The sequence below is a fragment of the Acomys russatus genome, chromosome 5, assembly GCF_903995435.1.
Source record: "Acomys russatus chromosome 5, mAcoRus1.1, whole genome shotgun sequence".
Classification (NCBI taxonomy): Eukaryota; Metazoa; Chordata; class Mammalia; order Rodentia; family Muridae; genus Acomys; species Acomys russatus.
Genome location: NC_067141.1, coordinates 24,120,835 through 24,133,745, shown reverse-complemented (window position 1 = coordinate 24,133,745; position 12,911 = coordinate 24,120,835). Strand labels below are relative to the sequence as shown.

The 12,911-nt window shown below is 49.0% G+C and overlaps 1 non-coding gene across 1 annotated transcript; it reads left to right on the top strand.

Annotated features, from left to right (window-relative positions):
* Positions 1 to 11,674: 11,674 nt before the first annotated feature.
* On the top strand, positions 11,675 to 11,816 carry LOC127190208 (small nucleolar RNA SNORA48). Its single transcript, XR_007830716.1, has one exon. It is a non-coding gene; the product is annotated as a small nucleolar RNA SNORA48 (small nucleolar RNA).
* Positions 11,817 to 12,911: the final 1,095 nt, after the last annotated feature.

Below are 12,911 nucleotides of genomic sequence, written 5' to 3'. Positions count from 1 at the left end.
ATAAGACACAGGCCTACGTGGCTATCACCACAGTCATGTCCCCACACCTCTCTCTCTCTCTCTCTCTCTCTCTCTCTCTCTCTCTCTCTCTCTCTCTCTCTCTCTCTCCCTCCCTCCCTCCCTCCCTCCCTCTCTCTCTTTCTCTCTGCATTCAGCAAGCTTTCATCTAATCTCTAACTCCATGCTCCATAAATCTGTTTGTTGGTGTTCCCAGCTCATCAGGCAACCTTGTGACTGGCCTGGGGTCTTACCCCACTCTTCTGCCTGCAGCTTCCTGGACGGGAGCTGGTCAAGGGTTTGTGTCTTGCAGCAAGGGTATCTAAATCATCTCAGTTGAGCCTTTTGATACCCCAGGTGTTAACCAGGTCCCTCACCGATGATGACAGTGAGTGTGAGAAAGGCAGAATCCCAGCCCATCTGGATTTGGGGTGCAGTCAATCCCCCTCCACACCATGCCCCAGGAAATCTTTGCTTTTCCTATACTCGGGCTTCTCAGCTGCTCCCTGGCTCATGGACAGGGGATGAGCCCGGCAGAGGCTACACTTTTCCATCCTCGGGATCCAGGCTGGTCTGCAGCCCATCTGGTGGGGATGGACCTTCCTATAGTGGAGGGCTGAGTGTCTATGATTGGCTGTGTTCCTGGTGATCTTACCCCACTAGATGCCAGGCCTACTCCCTCCCCTGGTCTTCACCAGCAAGAGTATCTGCAGACACTGTCCACTATTGCCTGGGTGGCAGGCAAGGTCACCTTGGGGAGCAATTGTTCAATCTGCACCTCACAGTCAAATACACTGAGCCTTCCTGACATGGGGCTGCCCTTGTCCCTCTGTCAACAGGAAAAGAAAAAAGAAAAAAGCTGCCAGCCAAGTGGCTTTCTGGAAGCTACTGACCAGGGCCAGCAGTTGTAAGGATGGCAGAACAACACAAGGGCCAAGAGTTGGTGAGATGGCCGAGAGGCCTGGGACAGGGAAGGCAGGCCTCTCTGCATCCCAGGAAGGGTCCACCAAGGGGAACTGCTGTACATGTTACAGCTCTGAGGGGAAAAGATCCTGGCAGTTGGGAACCAAGAAATTCCGCAAGCCTCACACAAGAGGTTTTCTTTTGGGAGAAACTCAGGTGGATGGCTGCTTCTACTCGAGCAGAAGGCAGGACTTATATAGGGTTCCTGGGGGGACGGGAGTGGAGCTTTCCAGAGTGGCCTGGGATTGGACGGATTCCTGTGACCTAATCTTAGGGACAAGCTCAGGGATTGGTGGGATTCTTTTCCTTAGCCCAGGTCTCAGGTCAAGTCAGGGTCCTCATGTTCTTTCCTTGGCCTTGGCCTTGGGGTCAAGTCAGGGTCAGGACGGTCTTTCCTTGGCCCTTTTCCTTGGTCCTTTTACCCTACATCCCCTCCTTTTTTTGTTTATTATTAATAAGCATGTGGGAGTTAGAGAGGGGGTGATGTTATCATTAGACCACTTCCTGCTGGTCAGTAGTGTTGAGATCCTTGGGGCAAGTTTGAACTTTGTTGTCAGGGTATAATCAGGAGTTGCAGGCTTCTGGCTTCCTAGCTTAGGAGCCAGTAACCCTGTAAAAGCAACTGATTCAAAGTCTGATTAGAATTTTTTTTTTTTAATGTTGTTGAAGAAATCTAGACAAGACGTTTATGAGACAGGTTGCAATTATCAGGATTAAGAAAAGGAGAAGAAGGGGGGGGGTTAAGAAGGGTAGTATTGGGTTGGAGAGATGGCTCAGTAGTTAAGAGCACTGCCTGCTCTTCCAAAGGACCTGGGTTCAATTCCCAGCACCCACATGGCAGCTCACAACTGTCTGTAACTCCAAGATCTGACATTTTCACACCAATGCACATAGATTAAAACTAAATAAAATATTTTTTAAAAAAAGAAGAAGAAGGGTAGTACCCAATTCTATACCAGACTGTCCGTGATCCACTGGACATGGGCACGGAGCGGTTTCTTATGGTTTTAGAGATCTGTCTGGAGTTGTCAGATCTTTTCTTTCTTTCTTTCTTTCTTTTTTTTTTGTTTTTTGTTTTTTGTTTGTTTGTTTGTTTGGGGGGTTTTGTTTGTTTGTTTTTCAAGACATAGTTTCTCTGTGTATCCTTGGCTGCCCTGGATTCGCTTTGTAGACCAGGCTGGTCTCAAACTCACAGAGATCTGCCTGCCTCTGCCTCCCGAGTGCATGCTGGGATTATAGGCGTGCGCCACCACGCCTGGCTGTTGTCAGCTCTTATCTTTGACTTTTATGTAACACTCTCCTCCCTGAGGAAAAGACAAAGACCACATGTCTCTGCTGTTAGTGAATCTAATCCTCGCCAATTCTGTAGGACTGTGGTGCCTGGTGAGTCTACTCAGCCCTAGAAGGTGAAGATGGTCTGAGCCACCCATTGCAGATCCTAGATGAACTGAGAGGGAAATTGATAATAGTTACAGAAGTAGTCAGTCCCACCGCTCCAGTGGCAACGGTAGCAGTTATATCCAGGGCTGCAAGAAGGGGTAAGACCCGAACTACTTGTTTGCTATGCCGTGCCGTGATAAACCCATGGTGAGAATCAGAAAAGGTTCTTCACTGAGTACCACTCCTAATTCTGGGGTAAGGAACACCAGGGCACATGTCCCAGACCACCCAGTGAGCAGGCAGAGGTAAGCCTGAGTGCCGCAGAGGACCGAGGCACTGTGAACATGAGGACTGGATGGTAGTGCTCAGGGTCAGGGTAGTATTACAGTCTGAGGAATCCAGTGTGCCTACAAAGAGTGTCTCTGAGGAATTAAAGCAGTCTGTGATACCAAAGAGAGAGGTGTGGGAGAGATAAGGGTGGCAGTGACATTTGGCTCAGGGCAGTTAATGAGCAGCAAGATGAAAGAGTCCAATGGGAGAGGCCACAGACGGTGGTGGTGGTGAGTTTGACCCTACAGGGACACACAGCCAGCACTCTCCAAAGCAGCCAGGTAAAGTGTGTGCTATTCAGTAGCTGATATGCAGTTAGGCTGGCCCAGATTTGTCCCAAGGTGTTTGCAGGACAATTTTGGGTAACCTGTTTATGTTTCTGGCCATTTTTTACATTAATCTTCATTTTGGTCATAGAGAAAACAAGCATGGGAATAAGTCACAGTGAAGGAGAGCTGGCTATGGGAGTTGTGAGGGACTGAGTGGGCCTTTGACAGATTGCTAGGGAACAATTTCTCAACCCTATTAGGATGGCCTGTTGGTTAGAGGTGGCAGTTTCTTGGATGTTAAACATCCATACATAAGAGCTCCCTGGGACAGGGGTAGATAGGGAGAAATAGGAGGAAAGAGTAAAAATTTTTCAGGTATAAAAGATTTTCAGATCATTTGTTTGTGCGGTGGCAGAAGCTGCCACCATTGAAAATCAGGCGTGTCAGTTTTGGCCATTAAACTGTACTGAGGTCAAGCCGTTTGTGGTAACAGAGCGAGGCTTTGATAAAAATCTGAGTGTGTGGAGGAAGAGAGAAAGGGTCACAAAATGAACCTCAGTGGAGGGAGTTTCTATAAGCTCCAAGCGGGAGCTGAGAGGCAAGAGAGAAGCCCAGGAGGGAACAGAGAAGCTGTGAGGCCTCCAGGATGGAGCTGAGAGACAAGGAGGGACAAGGTCAAAGAGGCCTGTAAGGCAGTTGTAGGGCTTAGCAGGCAGCTCTAGGGACAAGGAAACAAGGAGAGTTCCCACAGAGGGAGAGGAGCGAGTGTCTTAGTAACTAGACAGTTGTCCACATGCTGGAGGGGTTTGGAATCGGCCTCCATGCCTCACCCCTTGGTGCATTCTATCAATGCCACCAATTGGCTTGCCTGCCAGCCCGAGGGAGCAGCCTCCTGGGCCTAAGCTAAGCCCCTTCCAGTTGGTGGACTGTGCATTGTATTTGGGCCACAGGAGCTGTGGTACCCTGCCCCAGACCCTCCTTAGTTATCATTCAGCCTGAAGCTGCTCAGAAGCATGGCTCTGCCAATGGAGGCAGGCTGGAATGGAGAAGGGTATGTCTCCCAATAATCAGAATGTTTGTCTTCTAAAGCAAAGATCAGGCAGAGGCCTGAAGTTCCCCCTGGAGACCCCATCACAGCTGTGGGAGCAAGCTCTACAGCCTGCTGCTGGACTGTCCCCTGAAAGGGGAACAGCTGGACATTCTGGCCTTGCTGCCAGCTCCGACGCTTCCCCATGGACAGAGGAGGACAGATGGTGGACCTCTGCTTATCCCTCTCCCGGCTCCCAAAGGCACTTAGCTGTGCAGAGGTGCATGACTGCAGATGGCCGGAGCAGAAGGCACTCTGCCTGCTTCTGCTGCCTGAGTGGCTGCACGATCCTGAAGACCCTGAGCCCAGACTCGTGGAGACTCTTGGGTGGAGTCCTGTTGAGTTCTGACCCAAGTGGAAGTGGTCAGGGGTTGGGGAGAGCTGGCTCTGATCCATGGGCCACAGTTGGGCAAGAAGCCCTGTCATCAAGTCCCTAAGCCTGCGACCCAGACTCCTCTAGCAGTAAGAGATCAGAAGGCATGACGTAATTCTGGTGTGATCCTCACAGCCAGTGGGGTAGTCGCACCATCCCCCATGCACCAGTGAGGCCACCAGGTGGAGAAGTGTGGCTCAGGGCCATGCATGAGCCATCATGGCCTGCCTCCACTAGAGCAGTCTGCCCTTGGTGCCCTAGCTACAGTACCTGGACTATTTTTTTTTTTTTGTATTTGTTTTACATATACATTTATATTATTACACATATATACAATAGATTACCTATAGCAAGAAGAACCATGACACAATGAAGTACCTGGACTCTTCCCTGCAAGTCTTCTGCAGAGAGGGGATGCTGTGCACTGGACTATAGAAAAAGCTGTTAGATGGGGCCTCAGGCGTCTGTGTCTGCTTGTCCTGGGACTGCGACCAGCAATGCTGGGTCCCCAGTGGGTCCCTGTCCTAGTTTGGCTTCTGTTGTTGTGATAAAACACCATGATCAAAGGCAGCTCTGGGCGAAAAGGGTCCAGCATCGAGGCAAGGCAAGGCAGGAACCTGGAGGAAAGAACTCAAGCAGAGGCCATGGAGAGGCTCACATGGAGCTAGCTTTCTCATACAGCCCAGACCCATTGCCTAACCAGGTATAACATCACCCACAGTAGGCTGGGCAATTAAAGGGGTAAAAAGTCCCACTGACACTCTCACAAGCCAACGTGATGGAGGTAATCCCCAATTGAAGTTCCACCTTCTCAGTGTGTCAAGTTGACAACCGAGTTTAGCTAGCATCGTCCCCGGGCCTCAGATCTGCACTCATAGACAGCCTCATTCAAGTGAAGGGGCTCTCGGCTGCTCCCCCACCACTGTGGAGCACAGTTATTTCACAAGTACAGCACCTGCACTGTAAAGGCGGTGCTCACTCATCCCCAGCCTGCCTCTCTCCCACCAAGCACCGCTGCTAACATTTGTGCCTGATTGTTTGTTGTTAAATGTCACAGGGACATTCTTGACAGCGGGACACTGGCTTAGAAGTCAAATCTATATCCCTCATTTGTACAGAGAGGCCCACGAGTCAGCGAAGCTAATGTCCACTTAGTTCCCTGAAACACAGTCACCCTGGCCTCTTTCCACTGCCTCTTGCTGTGTCTCCTGAACTTTTCAAGTCTTTGTGTGTGTGTGTGTGTGTGTGTGTATGTGTGTGTGTGTTTCCATGAGTGTGTGTATGTCTATAAACTGGCTCTAGGGAGTTACAGAGACAGAAAGATCCCTAGAACTTTCTAGACAGGTAAGCTAGCCAACTGTGACCAGGTCAGTGAGACATCCCCCTGTCTTAGAAAATAAAAAAGTAGTGTGGTGGCACATGGCTTTAATCCCAGCACTTGGGAGGCAGAGGCAGGCAGATCGCTGTGAATTTGAGGCCAGCCTGGTCTACAAAGCGAGTCCAGGACAGCCAGGGCTACACAGAGAAACCCTGTCTTGAAAAGAAAGAAAGAAAGAAAATAAGTGGCTGAAGAAGACACTTGACAACAACCTCAAAGACACACACACACAAACACATACACACACACACACAAATACGCACACACACACACACAATACATTTCAAGACAAGGGTTGGAGAGATGGGTCAGTGGTTAAGAGCACCAGCTGCTCTTCCTGAGGACCCAGGTTCAGTTCCCAGGATGGTGGCTCCCAACCCCCTGTAACTCCACTTCCAGGAAATCTATCACATTCTTTTCTGGCCTCAACAGGTACTGCATGTACATGATGTAGAGATATACATCCAGGCAGACCCTCATATGCAGAAAATAAAATAAATATATAATTGAAAAGGAATTTTCAAATATTTTCAAGTAGTGAAGTCAAATTAATGAATTTATTAAGTGTCTAGACAGACAGGGAAAGGACAGCACACCCCCCCACACACACACACATGGGTGCTCTTGTGTCTCTCTGAGTCATATTCCTCTAAGGATGCAATTTACAAGCCAAGGTTAATATTTAAGTTTTTAAAAAATTAAATTAAGAAAAAACATATGCACTGGCTTTCTTATTTTTCCTAAAGATCCATAAGTAAGCGTGTAAGCATCAAGGTCAGAGGTGTTCTGACTGGAGGCGAGCATGGCTCCTCTGTCGTTTGGAGCATCCTTGTCTGTTGGCTTTAGGAAAACACATTAATGTGCAGACAGTTTTGGTTTATCAGCTGAGTTCTTATGTCCTGGCTTTCAGCAGGAAAAGTGGGCCAGGTCCCAAGGCAAGGGCTTCCTCCCTTTCCACATCACTTCCATCCTGCAGCAGCTCGAGGAAAGCAGCCAGTCCCTCAGTCACCTGCATGGCAGGTGATGGACCCAGCACAGGGTTGAAGACAATCAGGTGGGAGGTCTGCTTGGTGAGGGTCCCTAGCTGTCCTGTGACTTCTCACTAAATATGCATTCTATGGACCCCTGCTGAGACAAGCTGCTGACTTCAGAGGGCAGGGTGGGGTAGGGGGGGCGGGGGCGAGGCACAGGGTACCAGGGCTGTGAAGCCACTGAACTTAATGTGCTGTTAGACTTGACCAAGAGAGGTTGAAGGAAGCACTGGATGATCCAGACGTCACCCTGCTTGCACTATTCTTATGGGTCCTGCCTGTCTTCCTGACTTACCCTCTTGCTTTGTACCCTCCAGCTTGTCCCAGCCCACCGGCAAGCTGCCGGGGTTATGAAGGCTGTTGAAAATACAGAATGGTGTGGGGTGTGGTGGCACACACCTTTAATCCCAGCACTTGAGAGGCAGAAGCACTGAGTTTGAGGCCAGCCTGGTCTACAAAGCAAGTCCAAGACAGCCAAGGCTAACACAGAGAGACCCTGTCTCAAAAAAAATATTAAAAAAAAAGAAAGAAAGAAAAGAAAAGAAAATAGAGAGTGGTGGTTAATATTGTCAACTTGAGAGCACCCAAAATACCATAAAGACAGGCCTCTGGGCGTGTCTGTACAGAATTTCCTAGATTAGGCTAAGTATATAGGAAGACCCATACTGAATGTGAGCGGCACCGTGCCATGGGCTGGTGTCCTAAACTGAATAGAAAGGAGAAAATTGGGGCTAGAGAGATAGCTCAGCAGTTAAGAATACTGGCTGCTCTTCTAGCGGACCCTGGTTCAATTCCCAGTACTCAAATGGCAGCTCACAGCTGTTACTCTAGTTCCATGGGATCCAACACCCTCTTCTGGCCTCCTCAGGCACTGCATGCTTGCCTGGTGCACAACATACATGATGGAAATTATCCATGCACATAAGGAATGGTTTGTCTGTGCTATATGTCATATAGGGTGAGCAGACATGTCTGCTCATATCTCCCCAGGAAAGAGTCAAGCCCCGGCAGACTGGACCCATCTCAGACCTTAGAGGAAACAGAATCTGAGATCTAAAATGCCTCTGTGGAAATGCCGTTAAAGGACTTTCTGCCAATGCCCGAGCAGCACCTAGGGAAGAGCCCAGTGCCCGTGCTATGGCCATGCTAACAGTGGCTGGAGAGCTGTGTCCTCAGAGCTCCAAGGGTTCACTTGAGATTGTTAGGAGGCCATCGAAATTCACTGCCTTCTCACAACCTCCCTCTCACACACTTGCTCCTGTCCCAAACAGCTTCCTGTTAAGACTCACCTAAGAGGGCTGCTGTGTCTCCAGCTGCAGCCTGGTCAGAGTGACTCACACTTAGTAGGTATGCAGTGAGGCTGATGGCGTAGGAGGTGCACACCACCCCAGTGCCACCACCAGCAGCAACCACTGAGTGAAGGGTGATGCCATAGGCTCTGCAGAGCCTCTCACCAGCCTAGCACACCCTGGTGTGATGGTTGGTTCTGGTTGCCCAATTGACAGTTTTACCAGAAAACACAGTTTCGAAAACGGACTGTCTAGATCAGACCCGACTGTGAGCCTGTCTGCGGTAGGCTGTCTTAGTTGTGTTCATTGACATGGGAAGGCGCGGCCTGGAAGCAGGTGGCACCCTCCATTTGGGTCCTGAAGTGTGCAAGAGTGAGAAAGGTTCCTGAACACCCACACAATCACGTCTCTCTGCTCTTGGCAGATGTGACCGGCTGCTTCAGGTTCCTGCCGCCTTGACTTCCTTGCAATAACAGACTATGTTCTAGAAGCCCTTCCTTCTCTAAGTTGCGTTTTGTCAAGATGCTGCACCAAAGCATCAAGATCCAGACCACTCGGGGCCCTGCAGCAGTGTCAGAGGTGAAAGCTGAGGCCTGGGATACGATGGGGCCTCAGGTCCCGGCCCTCAGCTTCCAGCACAGCTCCTTTCTTGCAGTCTCTGACCTTGGAGATGTGTGAAGGACAGGTTCTCTCCTAGCCCTAATCCCTCCTTAAATGCCAAACGTGACCTCCCCCTCCTTATCCCCCTCCCCCCCTCCCCCCAAGGCAGGTGGAGGACCCAGGGACATGGTCAGTCAAGGTGATCCCAGCTATCCCCACCCAGGTGCCTCTGAGACTTTCACCAGCCTTGCAGTCAGGGCAGGATGCGATCTGACAACCAGTGTTAGGGTGACATCTGCTGGTCAGCTCTAAAACCTAGGGATTCCAGCCCAAATTGGCAATTTGGATTTTATAATCTAGGTTCCTCAAGGAGCAGCACCGCTGGGGACTAACCTCTTGGGTCCTGCTTCCTCCCCCAGAAGTCTTGAATGGTGCACTGGGAAAGGGTGGAGACCGGATGTGCCCCAGTGTGGCACAGAGCCTAATTCAGCAGGGATGCAAATATGTATGGGGAGAGCAGCACCAGACATGGTTCAGAACACCCAGAGTTCAGCAAGGGAACATGCAGACAGGGTCCTGGTGCTGGGATGTGTGTCTGGGACATGGGGTTGAGTGAGAAGAAGTCTGCTGGTGTATAGTGCCAGTGGCTTTCCCCCAAGGGGGTGATATCACAGCTGTGTCAGCCAGTTCTCACCTGACAAAACTCTTTGGGAGTTTTGGTCCTGAACTCCATAAAAAGAGGACGTTTGGAGCCCAGCCATGGACACTGTGGACTCTGGTGACCATACCCAGCCACCTGGAGCCAGGCAGAACCACGGTGGGTGTGACCTCTCCAGAGTGGCGATGCAGTCCCCTTCAGGGCTTGTGAAGAAGCAAACAGCAAGTGGCTCCTCAACTCACACTATTAAGATTAAAGGGACTTCAGCCGGGCAGTGGTGGTGCACACCTTTAATCCCAGCACTCGGGAGGCAGAGGCAGATGGGTCATGTGAGTTCGAGGCCAGCCTGGTCCAGGACAGCCAAAGCTACACAGAGAAACCCTGTCTCGAAAAACTAAAAAAAAAAAAAAAAAAAAAAAAAGATTAAAGGGACTTCTGTGAAGGTCAAAGGGATGTGTGGTTGTCGAGGTTACAGAATGTCTGCCTGTCAAGGTTAAGGACTACTAGGATGCCAAGGTTAAAGGACATCTGAGGAGCAAGCATTATTAGTAGGTAGCTGCTCTTTTTTGTTTATTGCATACCCCCAGGAGTTCCTTCAATCTCATGGCACAGATAGACCACACAGCCTTCAGACTGGCTGGCCTCTGCCTTAGTCTCAAACGGCACCGCTCGCTCTCCATGAGCTGCAATGATGCCAAGCCTCTGCCTGGTCTTCATGGCACAGCACAGGAGCCTCAGGCCAACTCAGCCATAAGTTGGGCCAGGGGCAGCAGCCACTCTGCTCTTAGATCCATGGTGGATCACTTCACAATAAGAGCCCCAGGGAATCAGAGTGAAAAATGGAGCAGTTTATTTATTTATTTTTAACCGTGCAGAGTTGGGTGTTGGCTTAGAGAAAAGCCAAAATGGCCAACACAGTGCTGCTGGCACCAAAGCTTTGTAAATTCCTAATCCACTTTTCTGCCTGCCTTTTTTCAGGAAGGCACGATCTTCCCCAGTGTCTAGTGTTGTCCCCCACCCCAGATCCTCCAGCCTGTTAGTTCAGGATACAAGCCATATTTTCTTAAAGTACGCGGCATCTTACGTATTTAACAGAAGTCCTGGGGTTCAATATTCCCTCCTTTTTTGACCTGTGGACTCAGTCACATTGCAGACAGACTGTGACATTGCAGACAGACTGAGAGCCCAGACAAGCAGCTACCAACTAAGGAAAAGGGGCCTGATGCCTCCTGACTGACTGTGATTCTCTGGGGAGCTCTAAACACACCTCAAGTTGAAACTGGACCGAATGACTCATTTCTTACAGCCTGGAGGTGTCTTACACTTTCTGTTGTCAGGCCCCAGTGCTCCCACACACTTGTGTGCGGATGTCAAGTCCTTGCACTGGCACTTCTGTTTACCTTTACAGCTTTGATCCAGCCTACCTAGGCCGCAGTTCCTGCATCTACAGTCAGAACCAGTGAAACCGACATCACAGCAACCCCAGGCAAATCACGTTCCCTGAAGGGCTGGGACCCCTTGCACAATGTGGGCTATTAGCACTCTCCCAGCCCCTGTACCATCTCACTCCCCTCCTTCCTGGCCTCATGGTGTAGGAGTGGACTTTGTGTGACTTGTGTTTATTGTGATAAACACCCCCATATCGCCTGGTTGCCACTGAGATGCAGCAGACACCTCCTAAGTTCAGCCACTGGTCTTTGGATGTACACTGGAAGTCAAGTCTCCAAATTGAAATAGTTATGGTATTTAGAGGCTTTGGAAGGTGACTGAGGTTAAATGAAGCCATAAGGGCGGGGTCCCTTAATGGCATTAGTGGCTTTATAAGAGGAAGAGACTCTTTTCCCTAAAAAAATTTAACAGCCTAGACAGGAAACCATAAAAAGAACTCTTAAAAACTATGATAAGGAAAATATATTTTAAAAAAAAACTATGATAAGGATGCTGAGGTGTAGTTCTCCACAATTAATAGTTTCCGGTGAAGGTGCAGGTGAGTTTGACCATGCTCTAGTTTGAGTATATGGACAACATACAAATTGGACTCCCCCTTTTTCTTTTTCCTTCTTTTTTTTGGGGGGGGGGATGGAATTTGTGAACGGAATTCACAAGATGGGGGGTTGGAGATGCGAGGACTAGGAAGTTAGTGTGATCAAAGTGCGTGATGTGAAATTCCCAAATAATCAATACAAAGACTATGTCAGGGAGTGGGAGTTAAAATAAAACGGTTCCTAATAACAAAGAAGAAGAAGAAGAAGAAGAAGAAGAAGAAGAAGAAGAAGAAGAAGAAGAAGAAGAAGAAGAAGAAGAAGAAGAAGAAGAAGAGACCCCTGGCAATGGGCAGAGACACCTTGTTGGTGGGGCTGTTCTTCTGTCAGTCAGGGGCAGAACAGGTGGCAGTCCTTAGCTCATCCTAGCTTGATGCCTGGCTTGGTGACCAAAGCTGCCTTATGCCTAGGACTCATAAAAATAAAATCAAGAAGCCGGGCGTGGTGGCGCACGCCTTTAATCCCAGCACTCGGGAGGCAGAGGCAGGTGGATCTCTGTGAGTTCGAGGCCAGCCTGGTCTACAAAGCAAGTCTAGGACAGCCAAGGCTACACAGAGAAACCTTGTCTTGAAAAACAAAAAACAAACAAACCAAAAAAAAAATAAGTAAATAAATAAATAAAATAAAATCAAGTCAAATCCAGGCAGTAAAGCACAGGAAGAGAAAGACAGAGACCAGCAGATCAGCATGCCACCCACAGACCTGCCCTGCAGTGCATGGCACAGGTGGGCCATAGACATCCACTTGCCACCAGAGGGATATACTGTGGGACACACTGTGACATACTACAGCTTCCACAATGAGAGCGTCTCAGTGGTTTTGTCTTGTTGTTTGTGTGTTTTATTTGGGGAGGGAGGTTGCAAGGGTGAAGAGCAGATATGAGGGGACCAGGAGATGAGTGGGATTGGCACGCATAATGTGAAACTCACAAAGAATCAAAAAGTTTTTTTTAAAAAATGAGATAGCAGGTAAAAATCTAAAGGGAAAATTGCGATAGATAGATAGATAGATAGATAGATAGATAGATAGATAGATAGATATAGATAGTTTGGTGTCTCACAACTCTGACAGCCTGTCAAGTCTAGCTCTCAGTTCTGTTTTTATTGATTAAGCTGGGTTTTTGCCTCCCTAGGCGGGAAAAAGGAGAAGGGGGAGGAGACTCAAACTTATATGTTGTTGCCTCAGCCCACAATGTTCTGAACTGTGGTTTGTTTGTTTGTTTTTTAACAAGGCAACATGATCCTCACAGAGGCTGGTGTCATGTTTTCTGAAACTGAACTAAATAAACCCCTGCTCTTTTATAAAGTATCAGATATCAGGTATTTTGTGATAGCAACAGAAAATGTACTAAGAAACTCATGATTGTGACAATGCTGCACATGGTGTTTGCTTTACCAGAAGGCCCCAAATGAGGGTGGTGACCCCTACTACTTCAGGGCACCGGCAGCTGGGTGGCTGGCAAATCACAACACTTTGTGGCACTCAGAGCTGGGGATGCTTGTTATGCAGCAGCA